The 9,904-nt window shown below is 43.1% G+C and overlaps 1 protein-coding gene across 10 annotated transcripts in view; it reads right to left on the bottom strand.

The window, feature by feature from the left end:
• Positions 1–9,177, bottom strand: part of TBC1D5 (TBC1 domain family member 5) — a 252,557-nt gene extending 243,380 nt beyond the window's left edge. For 6 of the 10 annotated variants that reach the window (XM_079947231.1, XM_079947234.1, XM_079947232.1 and 3 more), the window contains exon 1: positions 8,383–8,531. The gene's annotated coding sequence lies outside the window, so the exon portion shown is untranslated. The other 4 variants (XM_079947228.1, XM_079947229.1, XM_079947230.1 and 1 more) reach the window with 4 other exon arrangements.
• Between the last annotated feature and the right edge of the window lie 727 nt (positions 9,178–9,904).

The raw sequence follows: 9,904 nt of genomic DNA on the forward strand, positions 1-9,904 counted from the left end.
CTCCTCTGGCATGTAGTGAAAGAAATAAGTTGGTTTTAGCTGTCAGACTGCAAGAACTCCCTCCTACATAAACAACTTCTATGGATAATTTCTGAAATCTGGCACAGTCGCATCAAAGCAATTGTCTCCTATGGGGACAGGGAGAAATTGGGACTGAACAAGCAGAAGGAGTACAACAGTGGAAAGATATATATGTTTTGAGGATGAGGAAGAACTGTGATAATGAGTGGGAGAAGGAAACTGGGAAAGGAAAGATGTGTGTGCAGGCTGACTTGGGAAAATTTGGCATGAACTGTGGTTCAGGGTGCAAGAGGCCTGGCTAGCTCTATGTAATTCTGGGATTGTGTTGCTCATCAAGCAGCGGCAGCAACTGGGATGAGGAAGACCACCGATTTCAGATTCCAAAACAGTTTAAAATACTAAGTGACAGCTAGTGCAAACCAGCTTTGAGAAACCCCACCCTCATATCCACATGGAATGAGAGGCAGGATCATATTACTAAATGTGCTCTAGACATTTGTCATCATAATCCAGGATCCAAACTAGGTTCAGAGTAAACTGGAGCTCTCCCTGCCAATTCATTTCCTCTTCAACGCTGATTCCAGTGTTGAAGCTCATAGGAGCAATGGTGGGAGCCTCCTTTAGGCCCTAAATTGTGCATGGTAGTGCCCTGTGACATCAGCAACCACACAAGCTATATTTCCCGTGCTTCCAGGTATCCTGGACATAGTTGTGTTTGCTCATAAGAGCATCTAAGGGCTACTAGAAATGCTACCTGTTGCCACATCAAGATAAATATGGGACAAGAGTGGTGAAGAGGGGGGCACAAGGAACCTAACTGGATCCATTCTGGTTTGGGTTGAGTTGAGATGAGACTGAATGCAAACATAGTAAAAAAAGGGGCGATTCTGGAAATAAAAGTAGGAAATGGCTATTTGTCCAATAAAGTTTAGAGAATAAAACTATAAACCACCCCACTTTGGAGATATAGCAGTAAAATTTCACTACCAGTAATGCCTTTCAGCAACATGCAATGATAATTAATTTTGCTCTACACTTTCCTCCATGGGTACTTTCTCATAGGGGAAAGTTATTATATAGCCTTTTATCTTTAAAACACCAATCCCCAAACTATTTATATATTAGGAATGATAATATATTTTGACTAAAACAACATTTTGGGCCCTCCTATTCCAGTAACAGCTATGTCAATGGAAGAGATGTTAAAAGCCTAGACATGAAACAGCTATGTTTTCCCACAAAAACTGACACAAAACTAAGTGTTCAGTGAAGAGGGCTATTACACAACTGGGGGAGAGGGGAGAGACGAGTCTGGCTGGATTTGATCTCTGGACTACAAGTTGCTGGATATACCGTAAGAGTAAGGAAAGCTACTTTAACTGTGCAATATATTCACTTTACCTCCCTTCTTCTAGGATATAGGTATGACTCTTCTTGGGTTTTATATCACAATGATATTGAGTAAAATATAATTAAGATCTTATTTTGCTAGTATCTCTTACAAAGTCGGTTTTGGATATCTTTAAAGTACTAGATTGAACATGGTCAACAAGATGGAGCCACAGCTATTGCTTTCCTCTCATTTACTGAAGCTTCCTTGGACTCTAATGTATTTATAGACTTTTATCACTGTAGAGGCGGTGATTATATGCAAGGGAACTGAGAAGCAATGGTTATGGATACAAATGCATGAAGCCCCAAGGCTTCTGGAGCAGAGAAGACCTCTATGCATTAAGCTCTATCGAATTTTCTTTCTTGCAGCGAGGAAACTGTATGTTAGACTCCTTAATAATTGCATCATACGCACTGTTCACTCTAGTTAAAAAACTGATTAAACAAATAACTAGATAAGCTCTTTGGAAAAAAGTCTGGTCCCATACCCACTAGAAGTGTAGGCAAGATAATCTCTATACCAGCATGCATAAGCATGATATGAATGTTAACTGCATTGTATTCCTAAGCGTTATTATAAAATTATACTGCCTTCCTTGAAGCAGTGAGATAACAGAAGCTACACTCTAAAAAAACACCTTTAGAAATATCCACCTTTTCCTGCTACTTTCAGGCAGCTTGGCATAATAAACTGCTGGACAGAGAGAGTTTTTAAGACTACTCTCGGGGGTCATATGCTCCAACTCACCAATGGAAGTAAAAATATGCCTACATCTGGTCAAAGTGCTTAGGTAATTAACACTGCTAAAAAGGCATAGAATTTCCATCAATCTGGAATTAGTCTCTGCAATCATTCTAATTACCTTATTGACTTCTTTCACCATTCCCCAGTTGCTCTTTTAAAGTTTAAGCTTACAGTAACCACACTTAAGAGCCCAAACAACTGTCCCATTTCTTATGCCCTTGATTTAATCTTTAATGGCCGATTCTAACATATATTATGTGCCCCGTGAAAACTGCTAGCAGTACTTTTGCATGGTGGTAGCTTCCCACAGTAGTTTTAACATGTCAAAAGCAGCTCACTGTGTGGATTGCCTGAGTCACATGGAGTCAGCCCTACGCCAGTCCCAGCTGCCATTATGAATGTGTAAAAAGGTAAAGGTAAAGGTACCCCTGACCGTTAGGTCCAGTCACGGACGACACTGGGGTTGCAGTGCTCATCTCGCTCTATAGGCCAAAGGAGCCAGCGTTTGTCCGCAGACAGCTTCCGGGAGGTCATGTGGCATCCTAACTAAGCCACTTCTGGCAAACCAGAGCAGCACACGGAAACGCTGTTTACCTTCCCGTCGGAGTGGTAACTATTTATCTACTTGCACTTCGATGTGTAGTGTGGGCTAAATAGCACTCGGCAGCCTCTGTGATGAGCAGCAATAATATGTTACAACTGGCATGTGGAGTCACTATGATTGTGGAAGAATGTTCAGAAGATTCTAAGGGACCACTGTAAAATACAACTCAGCCCGAAGAGGAATATAAACACCATCTATTAAAAATTAAGTATAGTGTCTGAAATACAGTAACTTTAAAACCTGCCATATTCCAAACAATAAACCTTCAATCAAGCAAGTAATGGGCAAACCCTAAAAACATGTTATCATATTAGAGGCTTGACACCAAGAAAGCACCATGACATACTCATCATGTTACACAATATACTGTCTCTCCTACCCAGTACATTTATATTGATTGTAATGACAGTGATTTGTTAATTCAGAGTTCTATTTAAATGGAAGCTTTCCATTGCTGAAGTCAGCAGCCATGCCATTCATGTATCCAAGACTATGAAAACACACCGATTTTCTTTCCTAGAACGAGTATTAAACAGCCTGAAACACACAACTGCAATGTTTGACTTCATGAAATAAGTGCTTACTCAGCAAGCATACAGCAGGTAATGCATTATTCCACTTAAATTTAGTAGCACTTTATTATCCATTTTACACAAGAATCCATAACAGAAGCAAGTGTATTGTTCGACACATAGTGAAAACCCAGATATTGTGTCTGACCTCTGTCAGATGAATTAATAATTTCTTTAACAGTGACAAAGCATCATGAGGAAAACAAAACAATACAACATAGAAGGTAGCATTCTAATACTGAAGATCGCCTCTGACAAACAAATTGATAGGTACATTGAAAAGATGGGCATAAGATTAAAAAATGAGCAAATTCAGTTTTCCTCTAGACCAGGAATAAGAAAATTGAATTTATGAACATCATGGTGATACTAAAATATGGCATTCTTTGTTTGTTTTGTACCTATCTGAATCTCTGTTTCATTGAAAAGAACAGAATACTTCACACACACATTTTTTATAAATATATGTAATTGTGCAAAACAAGTGTACACACATGCATGCAGATGCACATGCACACACAAAAAAAACTATGTAACACTGTGTGTGTACATGCACACTGCTCAAAATACATGACGTGTGCGGCTACTTTGCCCTCTGAGGCCTGGAGCAAGTGTTCCCAGCTGCCCCCCTCCTCTGCACGGGCCTGTTGCTAAACTGAATCTCCAAGTTCAGCAGTTCAGAAATACTATGCCTATCCACTGCTGGCAGAAGAGGTTGAATGGCAGGGGTTTGTTATTTACTTTATGTTTTACAAAAATATATGTTATAAGAAGCAAAATTCTAGGTGCCAACATCAGATTTTACAGCTCTATTGAGTGGGAGGATTTACAAGGTTCCCCAAAACCGTCGCTGTGGCACAGTGTTATATCACAGAAACAAAACACAGAAGTTAGTAAAGCATTGGTCTCTTACACAATGACATCAATATTTTCAGAACTTTCCCCGCTGCAGGCAGAATGGCTCTCTCTACAAGCAATCTCTCTTCCACACACATACACATACAAATATGCACACTTACGGTTTGAAACTTTTGTATTTAAAGTATTTTCTCCAGGCATATGCTTCGTATTGAAGAGCAGTCTATAACTTCATTTGGCACCAGCGCCAAAGGAAGGCTCTTGCACGTTTTCATCACAAATTCTGATCAAGAAACCCCAGTGTACTGTTTTTTGAAAACTTGTGGGTAGGCAGTTTCAGTGACCTAACTTGATAAACTACCGTACATCTGAAACGTAAGCTTTACTCCCAGGGTAGAGAACTTGTGGACATTCAGAGTGGTTGGACTATGAGTCCCATCATCTCTGTACCGACCAGGCTGGCTGGAGCTGGGAGTCCAATAATATATGGAGGTTCACTTGTCCCCCACTGCTTTAAATTCATGCAACAAACAAGCTAGTGATCTTTAAGGTGCCACAGCTTTCCTGCTTCTTGAAATACTTGTCATTTCCCCCCTTCATTTCTGTTACAGTTTCCTGGACAGAAAATTCAAATAGACATTTTACTAACCAAAACTGATACTTTCCTCACATTGTGGGTTTTATACCAGAAAATGTTACGTGTTGCATAATATTTAAATGTGTATGTGCATGTGCATGTGCATGTACACAGCCACAGCCACATGAACACACACCCCTATACAGGTAATTATGTACAAGACTGGCTATTTGGTTACTAACTAAAAACAGGAAGCCTAAAAAATGAAAAATAAAAAGATAAATTTGTCTCTAAAGTATTGTTCAATATGCCAAACATTATTTCCTTACAAATTGATCAAAAAGCTTCTCTTTCAAAAGGACATACAAGGCAAAATCTCCTTAGTTTTTAGTTACTGCCTTATTCATTATCACTCTGCACCAAATGAGGGCCAATGCACAATATATATTAGGGTAAATATCCCAGAGAGGTTTTAAAAGACAAGTATGCAAATTATTCATGGGATGAGAATCAGCTCCAGCAACCCCAAAACTGCTAGGACTCTTATGCTCCCTGTTCTCTTCCCAATCAGGAAATGCAGCTCCTGATACTTAACACCCCTTTGCCTATGTTCAAAAAGGGCATCATTATCAAAGGTTAAAATCAGCTGTCTCCAATGCCCTATGGGCAGTGATGAAGAGGAAAAGGTGGACCATAGACAACTCTATGACATTAAATCCATCACCTAATGTTCTCCTTGATAGTTTAGTAAGGTGCCTTAATCATGACTGGACTGCCACACTTATCAGATATCCACGTTGTGACAGATAAAATGCAGGAAAACAAATGGTTTGTGGGGAGGGGTTCCCCACTGAATGTGGCTATGCCAGTTGGTTCACTGTTTAACTCGAAGTGTTATTGAAGAATTCATCTAACACAAATGGGTGGCAGTAGGGATTCATGCCTCTGAAAACGAGGGTTTTCTGTCATTCTGTGGCTTGGAAAACATCCTCAAGTACAATTAAACTAACTGGATGCACTTTTTGAATTTATTCATGAAGTAATTTACTGCAAGGGGACACGGGTGGCGCTGTGGTCTAAACCACTGAGCTTAGGGCTTGCCAATCAGAAGGTTGGCAGTTTGAATCCCCGCAACGGGGTGAGCTCCCGTTGTTCGGTCCCACCTCCTGCCCACCTAGCAGTTCAAAAGCACGTCAAAGTGCAAGTAGATAAATAGGTACCACTCCGGCGGGAAGGTAAACGGCGTTTCCGTGCGCTGCTCTGGTTCGCCAGAAGCGGCTTAGTCAGGATGCCACATGACCCGGAAGCTGTCTGCGGACAAACGCCAGCTCCTTTGGCCTACAGATCAAGATGAGCGCCACAACCCCAGAGTCATCTGTGACTGGACCTAACGGTCAGGGGTATATTTACCTTTAATTTCCTGCAAGCAAGACACGGCAGTCTCTATTAAAAGAAAATGAGTTCCACTGAAATCAGTGGGATAAGTTAGTCATTAGTAATTTGATGCCACATTAATTTCCACAGGACTTAAACATGACCAACTTATTCTGGACTGGGACACATAATTATTACATCCAGGCTGCAATTCTATGCAGACTCAGGTGGGAGTAACCCAGTTTAAACACAGTGGGTGTAATTCCACACAAACACGCTTAGGATTGCACTAACAGTTAATGAAACATGTTTTCTGAATGTGGCAGATTATCATTAACAGCTCAATAGTAACTAACCGTGTTTAATACTAAATGTGCACCAGCGTGCCGTGTGTTTGACTGTGAACCAGGCCACAATCAGGGCATGCCACTTTTCTACCTTGTGCATAAAATGCAGTATTCATGCTTAAAATCCTACGTTGTGTCCCTAGTATACTTTTTAAGCAAGAAACTTCACTGAATTATTATTTCAAAAGAGATGTGTTACTCTATAAAGATAACAGCCAGACACCAAAAAATTACGTTACACATGTCCAAGTGCTTGGGCTGAATATATATAAATTGGGCTGTGTGTGTGTATATATATATATATATATACATATATATATATATATATATATATATATATATATATATATAATGCCTCTACAACCCGTGTAACAAACCACTTTTGAAAGTCCCTGAAATTTCATGATTTGCTATATAATAGGGAGCACTTCACCTATAATATAGGCCCAGAAGACACAGAACTACCGTAGTTGCATGGGTTTTTTAAAATAAAAATCCTAGCTCATAGGCATTAATCTAGGGACTTGTAAGCATGACAACTCCAAGTCTTTCAATAAAGTCTTCCACAATTCAAAACAACTTAAGCCACTTTACGAAGTGGATCGATTGTGCTATTATCCCATATGTAGGCTCTTAATATACTAGAGAGAAATCAAACCACACTTAAAAAAGGGAATCTGAAAATTGGGGAACTACAAGGTTCGTGTAATCTCAAACTGTTCTCTAAACAATGGGGTGTTCTCAGTACTTGAGGCAGCTTCTAGTTTGGTTTAAAAAAAGAAAAAAGCAGGAACAGAAACAATGAGTAAGCAGATATCACAAAACTTCATTTCTGAATTTGGCAACAGGAAAACATTATTGCCTAAGGCCACAATCCTGTATCCAACTGCCTAGAAATAAGCAGTGCTGGACTCAATAGGACTGAGTAGACATGTACAGGATTTATCTGTAAGGCGTGTGTGTGTGTGTATATATACAGTGGTACCTCGGGTTAAGTACTTAATTTGTTCTGGAGGTCCGTTCTTTACCTAAAACTGTTCTTCACCTGAAGCACCACTTTAGCTAATGGGGCCTTCCGCTGCTGCCGCGCCACCGGAGCATGATTTCTGTTCTCATCCTGAAGCAAAGTTCTTAACCCGAGGTAATATTTCTGGGTTAGCAGAGTCTGTAACCTGAAGCGTGTGTAACCCAAGGTACCACTGCATACATATATACACACACACAAACACACACAAAACTTATTTGGTCACAAGGCCCACCAAACTCAACAGAACTGACTCCTGAGAAGACATGCATAGGATTCCACTGTCCAGAAGAGGGATATGAAAGTGAAACTGCCATAAAACGCCAGAACTGAAGTTTTGTGGCGAGGCAACTAAGGAAAACCGAGCAGCTTGAGCCGAAGGAGCAAAGAAACAAGAGCGTCGGAGAAGAGGAGGGAAGGAAGGAAAAGTTCTACTAGCTTCACCTATGAGCAGATTAGGAGGGGGTGGTGAAAACAACGCCCACATGAATAGCTCCCGTCCTCTCTCTCTCTCTCTCTCGCCTCTTGGAAACCAGCTGAGGGTGAGAAACTCGGCAACCACCAAACTAGCAGCAGCGGCGGCGGCGCCAGGAAGCGCCTCCCCGCAACCTGCTTCTAGAAACGGGCGCGCAGGAGGGTGGAAGAGGAGCGGCCTTTGACGTTGCAGGCCTCAAAAAGAGCCACTTCCTCCCCTTCTCCGGCTGCCCTTCTGTGACAGCCGGGAATGGAGGAAGCTGTGAGGGTACGGAAGCGGGAAGGAAGGGCGGAAGGAAAGACCTGGGGTGGCTGCAGCCGAGGAGGCGGCCATTTGGGAACGGGAAGGGGGTGGGGATGTGGCTGGGTGCGGGCGGCTTTCGTCGGCTTTTACCTGCTGCCGTTGGTGCAGGGGCGCTGGAGAAAGCGGCTCTGCCTGCCTGCCTGCCTCCTCCCCTCCTTGCCCGCGTCCCTCCCTCTCTCCCTCAAAAGCCTTCCCCCCACGGCCCGCCAGGCTGAGGGAAAAGAGGAAGGAGGCCCAGCAACCACCTTCCTCCAAGCCTTACGCCGGTAGCCGAGTTCAACCGCCGCCCCCTCGCCTCTTGCACGCAGGCGCCCGCCTTCGCTGAGGGGAAGCGGAGGCCGCCCACACCGCGCGGCGACGGCGCGCTGGCCTAGATCCGGCGGCTGCTGGGAGCGGGGCACTTTCGGGACGCCCGTCGGTCTGAGGGGCCCGGGGACTCGGGCGAGGGACAGGCCGGGAGCGGAGGGAGACGCGGGAAAGACGCTGTGGGCTTGTCGGCGCGTGTGAGGCGTTTGGGAGGAGAGGGGAGTCCGCGGCTTCCTCGCCGGGAAACGGTCCGCTCTGCGCCTTAGACTAACCTTCCAGTTGGATAAAACGTAAAGGGAAAGCCAGGGGCAGCTCTCCGTTGACTTGGAGGCCCACTGAGTCGAAGGGGACTTGCTGCCTGGTTACTGTGGAAGACGGTGCTGAGGAGACGAGCGTGTTTCCTTTATTGCCTTTCCCTCGCCTCGCTTTTCACCCCCACCCCCCGGAAATAAAGAAAGCAACTCCCCCACCCCAGAAAGCCCCCCACCTCAACTACATTCCTGCTCTTGCAAGCTACTTTTTCTGGAACTTGCTTTAAATTGTTGCTGCTTTTTTTTGTTCGTTTGCTTAAAGGTGAAGTGGCGGGAAGATTGTAAAGCAGGACTAAAATGCGGACTGAGCATCAGTCTCCCAGGGGTGCTGACTTTATTCAATATTGTGGGGGCCCAGGTAAGCCCCACCCTTCATAATATATCATATTTGAATGGGAATGGACATCAACTTTGTGGAGGATTGGCCCCCTCAAATAATTTATTGTGGGGGCCAAAAAACCCAGAGCCCCTAGAAGTTCTGTGCCATCTATCATTTTGAAGCAATGATTTCAGTGGGTCTACTTGAGCATGACATAAGTTGGATGCAACCCTGTGGTCCTGATGTTGGTATATTCTGCTCCCTTTCCACAACTTTTATTTATGACAGTTTAATGCAATTAAACTGCCGGCCATACTTCCAGAATAAAAAAATCCTTCCACCACACCACACCAAAAATTTTATTGATACGGAATGCATTGGGAAACACAACTAGGATTGTCCTCAGTATCACTTCAAGGTCTTTGCTCTCATTTTGGAAAGCTATCCATATTCTGCAAATAAAATATTTTGATACTATACTACACAACATTGAAATATTCAAATGTTTAATTGATTGTCCATTCTTCCCACTACATCCTCTCCTGCCACACTAGTGTGGTACTTCACACCCTTCAAAAACCACTGGTTTAATGAGACCATAGGTAAAAGGTAAAGGTACCCCTTACCATTAGGTCGCGGACGACCCTGGGGTTGCACGCTCATTTCGCTCTGTAGG

Source organism: Podarcis cretensis (genome assembly GCF_951804945.1).
Source record: "Podarcis cretensis genome assembly, chromosome: 12".
Classification (NCBI taxonomy): Eukaryota; Metazoa; Chordata; class Lepidosauria; order Squamata; family Lacertidae; genus Podarcis; species Podarcis cretensis.